The following is an 18,071-nucleotide window of genomic DNA, read 5'->3' as shown; positions in this document are numbered from 1 at the left end:
TCCATCAAGCAGTTATCCAGATTTCTCCTCACCTGCCGGCAGCACACAGCAGCCTTGGAGAGATGCCCAACTGAATAATAAATAGTACATGGGTTCCCAACCCTCATGGACTGTATGATGCACTGTTTCCTTGTTGCTAGGAAACTCTGTGATGCCCCATGAAGGAGCTGATCTTCTGACCCAGAGAAGCCTGGCTACATCACTCGGTGAGGAGTCCACTACTAGAAGATCCCTCTTGTTATCCCCTTAAGCCACCAAGCTCTCCCTGAGGATTCTGGGCCGCACTCCTCTGACTGGCTCTACAACAGTGGGCGCTGCTTATGCAAAGGCCTTAAACCACATGTTTGCTTTCCCGAACTGTAAAAGGTTTCTAGGGGACTGGAGCTCTTGTCCAGCACCATGCTCAGAATTGCTACCACATTCCAGAGGGTGACAGGGGGCTCTCTGTCAGCCCTACCCCACCCTCAGGGGTGAAGGAATAGCTAGGACGCAGCTGTCCAGACCCAGTAGGAAGAGCACAGAACGTGGGACCCGTAGGCAACAGCGCTTCTGGCTCATGGGGGAAGGAAAGATGACGAAGATCTGGGAGCTGTCGAGACCGGCAGCGATACCACACAGTCAGAGTGCCAAGGGCATGCTGTGTACCAGGTTCTCTCTCTGCTGGGGTCTCTTACAGAAGCAGCCATAAGGACATGGAGTCCACAGAAGGATCAGAGCTGGTCCCCACTGAAGTCTGCTTTCAGACACAGCTCCTGTATCCTAGAGAGCAAGGCCCCCGAAACTGAGCTGAAACAAACGGGGTGAAGGCGTTCATCTGTCTATGCCCTCATCTCTAACCTGACAGGTATTCGCAAGAACCAGAGAACACAGTGTCACTCAGAGCTGAAGCGCCTTCTGAGACACTCTGTGGTTGTTTATATTAATAACTTTTCTCACGGCTCTGACAAAATGCCTAATTGAAGCGACTTAAGGGAAGAAGGATGTATTGGGCTCAGTTTGAGAGGATCCTGTCCATCAAGGTGGGAGGTATGCTGAGCGCCATCCATGCTGAGTGCCATCCATGGTGGGGTCGGTTGTGGCTCAGCTTATGTGATAGTTTGAATGAGAAGTGCCCCCCATAGATATTTGAACACTTGGTCTTCAGTTGGTGGCACAGTTTGGGGGAAGTTAAGAGAACCTTTAAAAGATGCACACGCTGAAGTAAATACGTCACCGGGTGTGGCTTTAAGGTTTATAGTCTCGCCCACTTCCCTTTACTCCCTGATGCGGGAATGCTAATGAAATGTCATCAGTCAGCTTCCTGCCAGGCACCTGCATCTGTGTCGCGCCTGCCAGCATGGACTCGAGCCTTCTGAAACCATAAGATCATAAACCTCCTTTCCTAAGCTGCCTCTGGTCACGGTAGTTTATCACTGCCCCAGAAAGGCTTGCTGCATGCTGGCAGGCCAGGCTTCAAAGCATGCCTGCCTCTTAGTGACCTATTTCCTCCCAGTAGGCACCGCCTTCTAAAGACTGTAAGCTGTGTAAGTTACTACCCAGGGTCTGTTTGTCCATCTGTAAAATAAAGACAGCCTTGCAACGTGTATAAACACAAAAAGACAGCACAATTGTTTCCAAACAGAAAACCAAAGTCCTTGTCTCTGTGTGTGTGTGTGTGTGTGTGTGTGTGTGTGTGTGTGTGTGTGTGTCTACCTCCATCTTAGCCTTAGCCATATTATAGTAAAAACAAGCTAGGTTCTTTTTTGTTGTTGTTGTTGTTGTTTTTGGTTTTTCAAGACAGGGTTTCTCTGTACCTTTGGAGCCTATCCTGGGACTAGCTCTTGTGACCAGGCTGGCCTCAAACTCACAAAGATCCACCTGCCTCTGCCTCCCGAGTGCTGGGATTAAAGGTATGTGCCACCATCGCCCGGCAGGTTCATTCTTGTTTATGATTAAATCTCTGTTTCTCAAAGATTGGGCTGCGCCCCACCTCTAACCTTAACTATGAATGGTTCTCTACTGCCTGTTACAGGAAACAGCAGCCATGTCTTTGTCTCAAAATGTTATTATAACCATGTTGCAAACCCACCTTTGCTTCAAAAGGTTGTTGTGCCTACCTGTTGTTTGACTATCCTGCAATCACGTCTTTTTTGGGGATGTCCTTATGACTAACTTGTGGTGCTCATATTCTGCCCCTGTAACCCCATCTATTTTGTCCTTCAAGTCCCCCATTTGGAAATTCCCTACCCCTGAACTATAAAAACCTTGTCTTCCTCACATCTAAAGCTGATCTCTTGAATTATACTTTTAGAGAGAAAGAGCCTATGTTCATGAATTAAAAACAAAAACAAACAAAAAAAAACCCTTGCTTTAATTAATTTGTCCACGATGGCTTGTGTCAGTGGTCTTTCTCTTCGCATCACTGAGATTAGCATCACTCTTTGGGGACCATCATTACTGGGGTTCCAGTTTTCATCTCAGTTTCTCCTCCTCCCCACTTCAGTCCAGAAGAGAGATGTGGGCGAAAGGGTTGAGGTCCCCTTTCTGTCCCCCTCAGTCTGCATTTGGGGGCCTCCATCTTTGCTGGCTGCCTCCTCAGGAGCATTTAGGCCAATGACAAACTTGAAGCTGCCATTATTCAGCAGAGGTCTGACCTCAACTCCAGTTCTCTCCCTCTCAGTTTTCTCCACACAACCTTCTCCATCTACAGCGGGAACTGGGCTTTGCTCTTCCGCACACCCGAGGGCAGACACAGACCTTGCTCGGCACGTCTGTGTTTTTCAGGGGTCATAGCTCTCCCTCACAGAGAATAGCTCCAGTGGTGACCTTAAAGTTATGGAGCTACAAGCGCAAAATGCATCTAACGTTTAATCCTAACCCCTCCCCATAAAGATGTTGTTCTGCCCCACCGTTTATTTCCTTTTAAAGCTGAACAGTGTGTGCGGCACTAGAGTAGGCTTGTTTCTCCCAGGTCACACTGCTTCCCTACCCTTGAACATGTCTCCAGGGAGCACAGTCTTGGATTGTGAGACCTCAGGTCTCCTCACCACACAACCTTCTGGTTGCCTTGAGAAGTCCAGGGACCCCATTCCAGAATAATGTTTTAAATGCATAACATAAAACACTTAAGATTATAAGGGAAAGCACCTATACCAAAATATAGTTATGATTTTCAAAGTATCTTAATTTCTGAGACACATTAGAGGGGGAATCTACCTCTCCCAGGGGAACTGAGGCAGGAGGGGTATGTGTGGATATGTGTGCATATGTGTTAAGGTGTGGGAGGATGTACACATGTGTCTTGTGTATGTGTATTAGTGCATGTGTATTCAGGTGTGTGAGGATGTGCTCATGTGTGTGCATGTGTGTTCAGGTGAGGAATTTTGTGCACATGTGTGTGCATGTATATGTGTGCATGTTTGCATGTGTCATGCATGAAGGACTGTTGTGCTTGGTCCCTTCACTTATGAAAGGCTGGTGTGGATGGGGTTGGGGTTGAAACCCTTTTGAAATATTGTTGTGGGGGGGCATTCTTGTCTCTAGATTTTTTGTGGATCGGGAACCTAAGCAATGCTAACATAACAAACTCCTTTAAGACACATCCATGAAACAGTGCAGGAAAATGAGAGCAAAGCTATACCAGACTCCAGAGGAGCTATGGCGGCACCTTCCTCTTGTCCACTCAGGAGATTTGGACTACTCAGCACTTGCAAAGAGGCTCTCCCAGGGACTTACTATTTGAAAGTGGAAAGGGCTCTACCCTGTACTCATGGCTTCTCTCATCTCCACCAGATTCTGAGGGTACCAAACTGGCTATAGTTTTCTCAGCTAAAGGTTTCCATCACTAGGGACTCACTGAGGGATGGCTTGCTGTGAACACATAAGGACCTGAGTTCTGATACCCAGTCCTCAAGTAAAGGAGCATGTAAGGATGCATGCCTGGAACCCCAGCACTGCAGCCAACAGAGACAAGAGAACCCCGGGGCCAGGCTGACCAGCCAGTCTGGCTTAAACCAGAAGCCCATGGTCAGTGCAAAGACTGTCTTAGAGATAGAGTAGGCAATGGAGGAAGAAAGTCAACTCTGACCTTCACCTGTGCACTCACACAGTGTTCATTAGTGTTCTGTTGCCGTGATGAAATACCATGACCAGAAGCCATTTATGAGAGAAAAGGTTCATTTTGGCTTCAGGAAGCCCGCACCAAACAGCACCACCTACCAGGAGCCAAGTGTTCAGACACATACGCCTACGGGGGATGGTCCTCATTCAAATCACCAAACATAAAAACAAACAAAAAATAGTTTTTAAATTCCCATCATTAGCACTAAGGCTCTAAGAAATACCCCCACACTTGTACCAAAGACAGACATAATTTAAGATTGTTTCTCATAAACCCCGCTAGGTGTCAGACACCTGTTTTAGGAAATGGAACCTCTCTGCACTACAGACAAAGTTGCTTATCCTCCCTCTGACAGAGGGGCTCACTTCACTTCACTCAATAGACCCCCGTAAATAGACCTAATTCTCAACGTGCTATCTTAAGCCAAAGTACCAAGTCTTTGCAATATTCCAGAGATTGCTTCTAGTCCAACCAGAGGTTCCAACACACTGACTGAGACTACAAGTTATTGATTAATTAATGAAAGTAACTTCTAGGCAGCTATGGAGATGAAGAAATTGGCTAAGTACTTGCTTTGCAAGCACAGGGAGCTGAATAAGAGCCCCAGACCCACATGAAAAACGGGCTGTGGTTATGTATTACTTGTAACTCCAACACTGGAAGGCAGGAAACATGGATTCCTGGGGCTCCGTGGTCTGTCAGCATAGCCTAGGGCAAGCTCCAGGCCTGTGAGAGATCTTGTCTCAAAACACATGGACAGTAACTGAGTAACACCAAGACTGTCTACTGGTCTCTATGTGTGTGTGCACATGCACACACACACACACACACACACACACACACAGAGAGAGAGAGAGAGAGAGAGAGAGAGAGAGAGGCACAGAGGCAGAGAGACAGAGAGTGGATCGTTAAAGGACAAATCTTGTTGAGTAGTTCAGCTGGCAAAGACATCGCTGATGGCCCCACCTGGAACGTACACTCTAAACGTAACACTATCCAAATAGGTGGGAATCACATCTTCTCCTCTGCAGTGACCTGGGAAATAAGTCTGAAAGTGCACACATTTGGCCATTGCCAAAAGGTCCCTGAGAAAGGCAGTCATAGCCTCCTGCTTCTGTCAGCTGTTCTTGTTCTGGGTGTCTCATGACGAAGTCGTGTCACTGGAGGAAGCCACTCCAGTTAATCTGTTTCATCTGTAGAGCCTCCGCCTGGCCATCTGCTGGTTCTTCTGGTGTACGCACCACCCGTCACTCTCGTGAGACTGTCTCGTGTACTTGGGAGAAAAGTCGTCAGGTCTCCGCCAGAGTCAAGCCCGTGGGTGTCCCTACTGCCAGGACAACATAATCACCCCAGTGCAGCGAGCCCAATCTTCCTGCGTGGACAGTCGGTCCTGCCCTGCTCTGGCCTCTGTCCCCTGAGCTGTGTTTGTGTTTGGCTCTATGGTAGACCAGTTATTTGTCACTCGCTGTCATGACAAACACTTGACAGAATGCAAACTCAAAGGACCAAAATAATAATGGAGTGGACTCTGTCTCCTGATACACATATGTAGTGTCTGAGCAAGAAATACCCCACACTGGCTCCTGTAAACACCTGGTCCCCAGTGTGTTTGGTAGTGCTGTTTGGCTGTTTGGGGAGTTATGGAACCTTTAGGAGGCAGAGTCCTGCTGGAGGAAAGACATCACTAGGGGAGGGCTTTGAGGGTTTATAGCCAGTCTCCCCCTCCTTCTCTCTCTCTCTCTGTCTCTCTCTCTCTCTGTCTCTGTCTCTGTCTCTCTGTCTCTCTGTCTCTCTCTCTGACTTTCTCTCTCTGTCTCTCTCTGTCTCTCTCTGTCTCTCTCTGTCTCTCTCTCTCTCTCTCTCTTTCTCTCTCTCTCTCTCTCTCTGTGTGTGTGTGTGTGTATTAAATGTGTCCTTTCTACTTTCTGCCCCTGCTGCAGCTGCCGTTTCCCCGACGGTCTGCATTCTGGACTCTACCCCTCTGGAACTGTAGGCTAAAGTAAACCCTTTCTTCCTCACACTGCTTTTGGCCATGGCGCTTCATCACAGCGACAGAAACCAACGCAATACAGCTACAGTACAAAAGTCTAACTTCACATATGCAAATATAATGCAAAAATCTGCAACTGTGTTATAAATGATAAAGACTACGCTTGAGGGACCAGAGAGACAGCTCTGCTCTTATGGAAGACCAGAGTCCAGTTCCCAACATCCATTTTGTGAGCTCACAACTCCACCTCCAGGGGATCTAGCACCTTCTTCTGGCCTCCACAGGTACCCGACAGACTGGTGAGGAGACAAGATGATGTGATGAACTCACTGTGTGACTATGATAAGACAGAATTACCCCATGAGGAAATGCCTCTCCTTTACTTCATTTTCTTTCTTAGTAGATGGACCCCAGCCTTGTCATGAGTCACAGGCCAAGCCCTGCAAACCCACTGTGGTAACACGTTCCACCCGCTACATCTCTGATACCTGTCTCCACGTCTCAGAATCTTGGCATCCAAATGCTCCTGCACTGTCTCCCGTGGTCCCTTGGAGATTTTGCTTCAGAGGAGGGAGGAGGTCGCTAACTGCAGACCCCCACCCCCGCAGGTACCAAACCACCATGGGGGAAAAATGAGGCTCAAGTACTCGGGCTCTGCAGTACCCCAGGAGTCTACCACCCAGGCCTCCAGACCTCCTCCCAGGCCTCCTCCCAGGCCTCCTCCCAGGCTTCTTCCTGGGCTTCTTCCCAGGCCTCCTCCTAGGCCTCCTCCCAGTCCTCCTCTCAGGTCTCCTCCCAGGCCTCCCCCCAGGCCTCCTCCTAGGGCTCCTCCCAGGCCTCCTCCCAGGCCTCCTCCTAGGCCTCCCAGACCTCCTAGGCCTCCTCCCAGGCCTTCTCCCAGGCCTCCTCCCAGGCTCCCAGACCTCCTAGGCCTCCTCCCAGGCCTTCTCCCAGGCCTCCTCCCAGGCCTCCCAGGCCTCCTTCCAGGTCTCCTAGGCCTCCTCCCAGACCTTCTAGGCCTCCTCCTAGGGCTCCTCCCAGGCCTCCTCCCAGGCTCCCAGACCTCCTAGGCCTCCTCCCAGGCCTCCCAGGCCTCCTCCCAGACCTTCTAGGCCTCCTCCCAAGCCTCCCAGACCTCCTCCCAGGCCTCCTCCAGGCCTCCTCCTAGGCCTCCTCCAGGCCTCCTGGGCCTCCCAGGCCTCCCGGGCACATCTTGAAGTATTTTTACTATCAAGAAGGATCTACATGCAAATTTCAGAACCCATCTGTCAGTTCTCTTTGTAAAGAGTGTTGGGACATTGTCATGGAAGGAAATCCAGAGAGACAAGGTAATGGGTGTGGGTGACTGCTAATGGCCCCTCAAGTCTCTGGACTGTCAACCCCGCTTCCCGTAAGCACACGTTTGGAGTTCAAGTTCAGCAAGGTAGACTTGCGTTCTGATTTGTTGATTTTTGAGAGAAAAAGAAAATGAAATCAATTTTCTTTGGGGAGTTTTGTATTTTAGGAAAATCAATGGTTTAACCATTCATGTATTCGGGAAGGGCAAGGGTTGTTTTCAGACACTAGACTGTGGGAGACGTTATGAACAATTTTCCTCATATGCTAAAAATTATTTCTCTGTGCTCTGCCACACACTGTATGGGCTTGATAAGAGAACAGCATTGCCTGTGGACGGGGGCATTTCTTACGGTTTCTGGTGCTGTTTAATTTTTTTGCCCCTTGTTTTGTTGTTGTTTTTGTTTGTCTGTTTTGTTTTTCTCTCTTCTAGATGTGATATCAACTTTGTAAGAGAGAGACTGGAAAAGGTGACAACGGACCCAGGAGTTGAAGTGTCCACACCCCACAGCGTCTCAGAGCGGACTTCTGGAGGCTACAGTCTACTGAGTTTTTCTTGCAGTCCACACTTCCTTTTACTGCTGTTTTCTTGATAATGAGTTAGGAACCCAAATGATTGCGCTCACCGATCTCCTGCTCAGGAGGAAGTTAAGAAGTCCCACCTTTATACCGGAAGCTCTGTGGTCATCATGAGCCCCATCACGGCACCCGCTGCCTTTATTTCAGGAGATTCACTGAGTCCTTGTACCTGTCACCTGCTGCCCGGGCTTTGAACTTAACCCTGTCTCTTGACATCACTAGAAACAATGGTGGGGTTCCCATCTTAATTTCCCCCAAAAGCTACTGAGTTCCTTACACAAATTTGTTCACATCTTACAGTAAGTTTCAAGCCAATGGTGCAAACTACCAGGGGAATCCACCTGCTGCTGGCAGTTTATCAGTTATCTATGACTTAGTATCAATATTATTGTTCAGAGCAAGAACCACGTAGCTGTTCACGATTCCACAGTCTGAAGGTTGGACCAAGGCGGAATATTTTTAAAGTCTCATTCAAACCCTTCATCATTGGGCTGCTATGGCTGGAATAAACAAGAACTTTGGGGAAATATTGCTCCAGTGGGGTGGTCTGTCCTTTTTGAGACCTCAAGGCTCCACAGTAGTCGAAGCTTCCAGTCCTCTGGATGCCTGGGCTCGGAAGTTCTAGAATAGCACACTCAACAAGATCAGCCCATGCAAAGGGAGGGATTGTAGGGTCTCGGTGCCCACAGGGATGGAAAGAGCATTATCAGCTGCCTTTGAAGACAGTCTAGTCTTACCCCTGGACTCAGGGCCGTAGGCTTCATGAGGTGACATGGCCGGCTTGCTACCTGCTGTACTAGGACAGGACACTGGGACAACTGTGTGGCTAAACGAGACACAAGGGAAGACACCACTGTGTCCCAGGGTTTGCAGAGCCCCATCCCTCAAGTCAGACCCCAAACTAAAACTGAAGACAAGGACAACCCCTCAAGGGGGATGGAAGCCCTCCCGTGAGACTAGGTGATGGAACACAGCTTTGGCCAGGTTGTCAGCCCGACCAAAGGCAGGCAGGGCCTCCATTGGTCCAGGCTAATTCTCAAATAACGACGACAGATAAATGGAGAAAGCCAGCAAGCAGATGATGTGACGAAGTTGACTGTGTTTTGGCAAATCAGTCCACCATCTGCGGAAGACTTCACAGACGATGTGCTTGGTCCTTGTGAATTTGTGTGCCTGGTTTGAGGCCGCCTCATAAGTATGAACCATGCTCAGGTTATGATATATTCATTTATCCGGTGATACCGTTTCTCTTAGGAGGAACAGCGGGTCCCTCACTTGGAATTTGAGCTTGCATGAATGTGTCCAGAAGCGTGTGTAGAGGGCATCGCAGATGGACGTGTGGACGAAGGAATGAGTGAGAGGCAGAGGGACACACAGACAGCTACACAAGGCCAAGGGGGACCAATCAAGAAGACACACACCATGGTCAGGGGTAGCCACAAATGAGTGCAGCGTTTGAACGTTTTCCCCACTCTGGCTTGTCACCTGTGAAGTCTTCAGGAGCGGGAAGATGGAGGAGGGACAGGAAGAGGCACTTATCTAGCAAGATCTGGAAGAGCACACTGCTGAGTCTCTTCAGCACCCCCAAATTCAAAAGGGGACCCGTGTCTCCCGGGGCTGTGGGTTTGGTGTACAGGAACAAATCCAGGAAACAGTTGCAGGACATCAGCAGGTGTGTGCGAATGAGAACAGGAAAATGTGGGTTCTTACAATTAATGGGGTTTTCTTGGCACCAAATGAGGGGACTGGGATGCCCGGGAAGCCTAATTAGCATTGTAAAGAGAATCACAGCACATTTATTTGCTAAGAACTCAGACTTAGGAACCTAAATCCCCATTCAGTATTGGGGTATCAAAAAGGATGTTTGAGAGACAGGCTTCCATTGGTTTGCAGACTTAAGGGATATTGTTAATGACATGCCTGCCTTCTCAAGGTTGAAGAAGTCCTGGGGGTTGGAGTGGGACATCAGAAGTTAGGAGTCCCCAAGGTATCTCCAGTGCTCTTATGTGTCTTAAGTCTGTTGAGAATTTATATACTCTCCCTAGTCTACAGCAGCGGAGACTACAAGCCTAAAGTAGTATTTTAGTGAACGAGCCCAACATTTTTTGAAGTAATATTATTAAAGTAATACTGCAGTGGATGAGACCATTGTTTTCTGAAGTATACATTGGGTAACTCCAGCATTTTCTGAAGGGATATTTATTACCTGAAGTGATACTGCAGTGGGTGGCTGAGACAGTTTCTGAAGTGACATCCGGTAGTGGGAGAGGCCAGCATGTTCTGTGTGTTTGATGGCTCTGTCGCTGGAAATGAAAAGTCCTCAATGGACATAAACTTAGAACAAGTGTCTGCCAGACATTCGGGTTGAGACTGAACTCTGCCGCAGGCTTTTCTGTGCCTGTAGCCTTTCCGATAACACATACATGGCTTACATACAAAACACAGCAGCCAAAATGTCCCTAATCTGTGTAACAAGGACAGGGTCCTACAGTGTGAGATAAGACTCTCACCCTGCAGTGTTTTGAGATGCCTGCAGCCTACTGTTTTCAAGCAACTTTTGACATAGAGCCCAAGGCCCAGCCACTCTCGGTACTTGCAAGTGTGCTGAAGGCTGGGACCACTGGTCCTGCTCACCCTGATGAGCAACACAGAAGATAGATACTGTAGCCAGGCTCTGGACAGAGCCAAACTATCAGCTCCAACCCAGCCCAAGCTGCTCCCTTCAGCTAAGAGCCAAAACAAACCCAAATGCTATTTTTTTTTAAAGATTGTTATTCACCAGACCAAAGATTTTTCCAAAAGCCCAGCAAATAGAATATTGAAGAAAAATTAATGAAAATAAAACCTGGGCCTGGGAGAAGAGCAAAGCTAAGAGGCTCCCTTCCCTGTGGTAGATGGCCACTTGATTTGGTTCCTGCGGCTAGTCTGGGTCTGAGGTGTCAGATTCAACCTGAGCTAATCCATCCACTGTTTGTGAGAAACGCCATGCTCCAGCCAGTCATGTGACTTGCCTTGATTTTTATTCATTCCGTTCTCTGGTTAAATTTCTGTCTCTGTCCCCTTCACCTTACAGATGAGGAAACGAAGGGAGAGGGGACCTGGCCCTTGCCTGCGAGCAAGGCAAGAGGAGCTGAGACTTGACACCCATGAAGTCCCTCCACTTGGGACGGTGGCAGCTTGTGAAACTGAACAGGTAGTGGCTTGGGGCAAGAGGGTCCTTAGTGGAAACACGGGCATTGAGGAAGCTTTCCCTGAGTGAGAAATACGGAATGGTGTCTTTATTGTCAAATCACTGGTGGGGAGTCCGAAGTTAGGAAGCCTAGGAAACGGCACCTTTGTGATACATGGTTAGGTGAATTGGCATCTTTGAGAGACCTCTCAGCTCACGCACAAGGTCATGGCCTCTCTTCTGGGGAACTGAGAAGTCTCACCGCTATGCTGGCCGCCTCTGCCCATCTGCTCCCTCTGCCCTCTGCCCCTACCCAGCAGCTATGGACCAGCGGTGCCGAGGAAGAGCAAGGAGCAGCCCAGATCACACTGCTGGGAACGGCCATCACCTTCAGTTCCTCAGTTTCCAGGGTTCCATGCATGTGGAATACATACGGCTCTGGTCTGCGTGGAAGCCCTGCATATTTCAGAGAAATCTGTAACGGATTTGTGAGCTCGGCCTGCCCTGAAGCAACTTCGTCACAAAGTACGGGATTTTCACATTCTTGTCGAAACCACTGATGTGTCTGCCTCCCGGGCTCAGCACGCTCCGCCCCACCAATCAGGGCCTCTGCACACACATCAAGCTGTTACAGAGTGGATGCCAAAGCCAGCAACTGGTTATCTCCAAAATAATTTCCATCTTCCATGGGGCCTTGCACTCCAGGCGAGTGGTTAGGAGAAGGTCTCCTGTCAATTAGAAGGGCTTGTTTTCAGAAGCTGTGCTTCAGAAACCCGAGAGGGGCCCCATGCTCTTGATAACTGTGTCCCCAGAGGCCGCCCAGTTCCTCAGCGCTGGCCCCGAGCCTCCCAGATGAGCGGTTCCCATCAGTCAAACGGCTCAGCCCCTCTTTTATGAAAACCCCAAATGCATTCTGCCCCCACCTTTTCCCTCTGGGTTGAAATTTTGTGTATTTCAGAGAAGTTTTACCCATCTGTTTCGGATTCATTTAGTTCATCTCATCATGATATTTGTTTTGTAAAAGAGATTCAACGGGGACAAAATTACTTTGAAGGTCCTTAAAGAGAAAGGCTCCCGTCTCCTGTACCATCCAGACTGGTAAATGGACCCAAGTCTCCAAAATAGTCCAACACTGGTCAGATGAGAAGCTCAAGATGGTGGGAATGGAAGCTGGAATCTGGGGCTGGGAAGGTAGCTCAGTAGGTCAAGTTCTTGCCTGGCTTGCCTGAAGCCTTGAGTTCAACCCGCAGCACTGGGTAATTAATGCAGTCGCTCACATCTGACATCCCAGTGCTCCGGATCACCGCAAGAAGCACAAGGTCATCCTCCGCTAAATAGCGAGTTTGAGGCTAGCCTGGGACACGCCAGACTCTGCGTAGAAGAAAAAGAACAGGGAGGAGGAGAGAAGGAGGGGGAGGAGAGGAAATGAAGTGGAAGGAAGGAAGGGGGCGGAGGAAGCTGGCAACAGGTACTTTCCCCATTCTGCCAAGTCTCCACTGTGGAACCAAACATGCTAGGCTTGGTTCTAGGGTTCAGAACAGGAGAGAGAGGTCGCTTTCCCGGTGGTCATCCGGAGCCACGTGCTCCACCAGAGTGGCTCTGAGGAGCTGGGATGGCAACACAGGCTGAGGACAGTCCTGGCAGAAGGGCCACTGACACCAACTGAGGGCACCCAATCCATTCTCCCGAAGACTGACTGAGATAGCGACTTCAGAATGGATCCCTTGCTTTGGTCAGGAAGCTTCTGGGGCTGCTAAGGATCTGGAATGGTCCAGATACCCGCCCGTGGGGGTAGCACAGGAAAGGCAAAGGGCCTTCTCTTGAGTTAGGAGTGTACATGCCCAGCCAGGGCCTTGTCTCCCTGAAAGCAAGACTCAGCAGGCCTCAGGGGCACGGCCACGGGCACTGCTGACGAAGGGGATCCTGGGGGGAGTTGTGCCTTGGTGGTCCCGGGGTGAGAGGCAGAGCCAGCCACCAGGAACCTAGCCATGCTGTGAAAGTGAGAGGCATTGGCTCCAGCCGCTCATTTCCATGGTGGTCATGGGGTCCTCCTGTGTCAACGAGCCCGACCGCCTGCTGCATCTGGCTGTGGCCGAAAACCCAGGGATGAGGGTCCAGCCCCTGACACGGTCCGAGGGTCTGGCAGGCCGGGCAGAGGCACGTGGGGGAAACACCAGCGCTGGGGCCCAGCGGGCGCCATCTGGGAAAGATTAGAGGTTGCCTCTTATCCTGGGCCTCTGTAAACCATCCATCAGGGAGGCAGGGGGAAAGCACAACTTTCTTTCCCTTTTTATTTATTTATTCTCGGCTTTGTTTATAGTGACAGCGGTCACAGGTTCCCTGAAAGGAAATCACTAGAAATTACAGGGTGTTTGGCTGGGCTCTTTAAAAATTAATTTCCTCTATTTTTGCACAAATCTGATTGGCTCTCATTCCTGTCCACTAACTTACCCTTTCTGAGGGGGAAAAAAAATCTCTTTTGATTTGTTCTTAATGTGGAAAATGTTGGCAGTTCTGCAATGTGATTGGAAAAGATCTGAGGAGCACAAACCCAGTAGAACTTTCTGGGGCCTTCCAGAACCCAGGAGACCATCTCTAGCAAATGCAGCCATAGTTAAGAGCTTGCCCACAGCCTAGGGAGCCCTTAACTCCAAGTCCTTCCCGCTGGAAGTACAGTACAGACATTTATGAAGCGCTGTTGATCTGGGAATCAAAACAGAGTCCTCTGGAAGAGCAGTCGGTGTTTTTAAGCCATTGAGCCATCTCTCCACTCTGGCTTTTCCCTTCTTAATAAGCATCTCTGTTGCTGTCTTGCTCTAGGATTCAAGACCCTGGGAACTTTTGCAGGTGCCCTGGGACTCACATCTGTGCCTATAACAACACACCAAGCGAAGGCTGAGTTACCTGGCCTTCTGCAATGACAAAATGCCCTTCTTCTGTGAGTTATTCATGTGTGTAACATGTATGGGCCTGCTTGTTTGTGTTTTCTGTCCTGCCCAGTTCCCCCAGCTGTTTAGTCCCAGAGAAAAATCACACAGAGATCTCTGTAAGTTAGAAAGCTGATTGGCCCGTTAGGTCAGGCTACTTATTAGCTAACTCTCACATTTTGATTAACCCATTGTTCTGATCTATTTTAGCCATATGGCTCTGTACCTTTTCTAGCTGGCAGATCACATCCTGCTGCTTTGGTGGTCTGGGCAGGAGTGGGAGGAATCAACTTCCTCCTCCCCAGAATTCTCCTGTTCTCCTTGCATCATTTCCACTTCCTGTCTGGTTTTCCTGCCTACACCCCCTGCCTGGCCAATCAGCATTTATTTAAAACATGATTGACAGAATACAGACAATTCTCCTGCACCACATGTGTATACATGTGTGCTCCTGTGAGTGTGCGCAAGCACACCATATTCATGGGAGGGGCTCTTGTTGGCCAGAAGAGGAGGTTGGATTCCTTAAAACTGGAGTTACAGTGGTTACAAGCCACGATGTGGGTGCTGGGAACTGAACCCCAGTCCTGAAAGAACAGTAAGCACTGGCAACCCCTAAGGCATCTTTCCAGTCCCAGTTTCTATTCTAAAGATGCTGTCTGTGCTTATCCTTCATTATGGGATGGCACTGCAGGCTGGCCCTCTCCCTCACCCACCTCTTCCCTCCCTCAGAGAGAAGAGAGGAGGATTCCTTTGTTTGCCTGGTAAAGGTTTCACTTCTATCATTTAGAAGATGAAGAAAGAGGTCATGAATTTGAAGCAGAGAAAGGAGGAGTACATGGGAGAGCTTGGAAGAGGGAAAAGGTAGGAAGAGACGTTGCAATTAAATTTTTTAACAAAGCGCTGTCCTAAACTAGCGAATATTCCTTCCCTCCTTAAAGACAACTGCCTTGAAAAGAGCGATGACTAACGGCTGCCTTCAGCCACTGTGACACTGTTTTCTAGTATGTGTTTATATAAGGCGTGCATGTGTGCCTGTGTGACTGCGCGCGCATGCGCGTGCGCGCACACACACACACACACACACAGATAGATTTCTTAGTTCCTTTCCTCCAAAGCAGCATTTTAAAGGTCAGTAATAATTAATTAGCCAATATTTTCTAAAGTCATCATTTCTTCTTGCATCCCCTGCTTTCCTTGCCGTATTTCGGGTCTTTGAGTGGGTGTCTGAGAGCCGTGAATGTTCTTGAGTCTTTGCACTACTGTGGGACCCAATTGTCTTAGATTGTACTTTAGCTAGGCAAAGAATTTTAGATGACAGGTCTCTTTCCCTCAGCTCATCTGGGATATCGCTGTTTTCTGCCTCTCCTGTTGCTGGCAGGATGATTATCTCGGGTCTAAGCTAGCCGGGTGGCCAGGAACTGACCAGTGACCCTTCTTACTACAATAGGGAGGCTGCCATCGGCTTCTCACTCATTTAGGGCTCACTCGTCCTCCCTCTCGGTCACCTTTGGTGTAAATTCTTTGTCTCTGGTGTTGTGGGGTTGACTTATTCTTATTCTAGCTTGCTTGGAACTTTGAATATTTGTTCCTGAAACAGAATTATGGCTATTTTAACCATTATCTCCCAATGTTTTTCCTCATCGTCTGTGCTGTCTTTCTTTGTAGCTCCTATTATTGGCTTCTACCTTCTATGACTTCGTTTTTTCAGTTCTCACAGTTGAGAACACTGAGGTCTGGCAGGTCGAAAGAATTCCCCCAAATCAAGCAAGCTCTTACCACAGAATAGATCTCCAGCCCAGTCTTCTATGATTTTTGGTCAGTTTTGTAGCCATCACCCTGTGTCTCTGGTTTTCAGTCTGAGTAATTTCCTTAACTCTGCTTCCGAATTCTTTCTTCAGCTTTATCTAACTTACTGCTTAACCTGTCTGGAAGGCTTGCTTTGTTTTTTAATGTTTTATTTTTATGAATTTTATTCATGTCAACACTCAAAGTGATTTTTGACTATTTTGTAGTTTCGATACGCTGCTGGCAGGGGACACTAGATGATGTCTATATATTATTCAGGCAGGGGTGCCACACTGTGGAGTCTCAGATGCTGGTTCCTTGGCTTTCTCACTTTAAGTAATCTTGGAGTTTCAAATCAAACTGTGTCTGTGCTCCGCTGACCACCCCTAACACAGCTTATGGGTGGGCTCCCCTAGTCCACAGCATCTGGGGAGCCGAGTACAGCACCTCCCAGACCTCCTGTCAACCAGCGCTCTGAACGATCTTTACGATCATCCCGTTGGTTACTGAAGACGCAAGCTATCTTCTGGACACCTGTGACTGTTTGCTGCAGGTTAGAGGGTTTCTGACGTTAGAGAATTCTGTTTTTGTGGACAAGAAGAGACAGCTGATGCACTGGGGTGTTTAGTCACCCGCTTTCTGGGTTGAAAACAATCTTGGTGTCAGGGATAACTTCCTGACCTGGCTTCTTGTTTAGGTGACTGAGTTGGTTCAGGAATCTAATGGCTTCTGTGATGAGGTTCTGATGTCCATATGATAATGTTGAAAACCGCATTATGCACAGTTAGGCTCAAATGCCTTTAGTACACAGTCGTAGCACGAGCTGGTACTTTAGAGTGACTGGGGGAGGGGCAGCTACTAAGACTCAGAAGCCAAGGAAATTCACAAGGCTCGGGGCTTGGGAAGTTCTGAGTAATGCAAGCCTTCACTTCCAACTCTATGACCAGGAAAGCCATAGACCCCCCCCACCCACCCACACACTCTGAGGCAGTTTTCTTCTCTGGTAAAGTGGGTGCTCTCTTCACACACACATGTATAATGTGGGTGCATGCTATCCATTCACAGGAGTGTAAAGTCAAAAACAAGAAAAGGGACGTGGCAAGTTTTAGAAAGAAATCTTGAAATAACATTTCTTTGGGGCCAGATTTTGTGTGTGTGTGTGTGTATGTGTGTGTGTGTGTGTGTGTGTGTGTGTGTGTCTGTGTGTCTGTGTGTGTGTGTGTGTGTGTGTGTGTGTGTGTGTGTATCCTTTGGCATGGAGAGGCCAGAGATCAATGTCTTCTGTCTCCCCACATTGCTTTCCACCTTGTTTTGTAACCAGGTCTCTCACTACACCTGGAGTTCACCTGTCTGACCCGACCAACTGGTCAGTCGCCCTAGAGATCCTCCTGCCCCTCTCCGGCAGCACCAAAATTTCAGGTATCGCTGTTATTTGTTGTGTTTTATTTAGAAACAGGGTCTGATGCAGCCCAGGCTGGCCTTGAATTTGCTGTGTAGCTGGGGATAATGTAGTGTCTTAGGGTTTCCATTGCTGTGAAGAGACACCATAACCACGGCAACTCTCCAACAAGGCCACACCTCCTAATAGTGCCTCCCCCTTTGGGGGCCATTTTCTTTCAAACCACCACAACCTGGGACTCCTGGTCCTCCTGCTGCCTTCTCCCAAATGCTGAGATTACAGATTAGGACACCATGGCCAGCTTGGGAGCTTTCGCTTTCCCTTCCTCCTTCTCTCCCATTTTTCTTTCTCCTTCCTCTCCCCCACCCTCTTTTTCTGAGACAAGGTCTCCTGCAGCCCAGAAGAGGCCTTGAACTTTTGATCTATGCTTTCTTTACCTGGGTGCTGGATTGCAAGTGTGTCTGACACTCTATGCATTGTTCAATAGTGAACCCACAGCCCCCTGTATGCTACGCAAGCTCTCTACTAATAGAGTTACATTCCCAGGCCTCTGCATCCGTGTCTTTTTGAGATAATTGTGATGCTGAGGCAGGAAGATCCCAAATGTGAGGTCACCTGGCTGACTAATGAGCTCTTGTCTCAAACTAAACGTAAAGGAGTGCTGGAGAGGTAGCTGAGTGGTCGACTCCTTGGTATTTGCCTGGCTTCATGACTATAGACTGATTCTTCTAAAACCTACACACAAAGCACACAGCACACATGCACTCACACAGCACACATACACTCAC

The sequence above is a fragment of the Myodes glareolus genome, chromosome 18 (genome assembly GCF_982192425.1).
Source record: "Myodes glareolus chromosome 18, mMyoGla1.1, whole genome shotgun sequence".
Classification (NCBI taxonomy): domain Eukaryota; kingdom Metazoa; phylum Chordata; class Mammalia; order Rodentia; family Cricetidae; genus Myodes; species Myodes glareolus.
The sequence above is the reverse complement of the archived record's forward strand: the minus strand, read 5'-3'. Positions refer to the sequence as shown.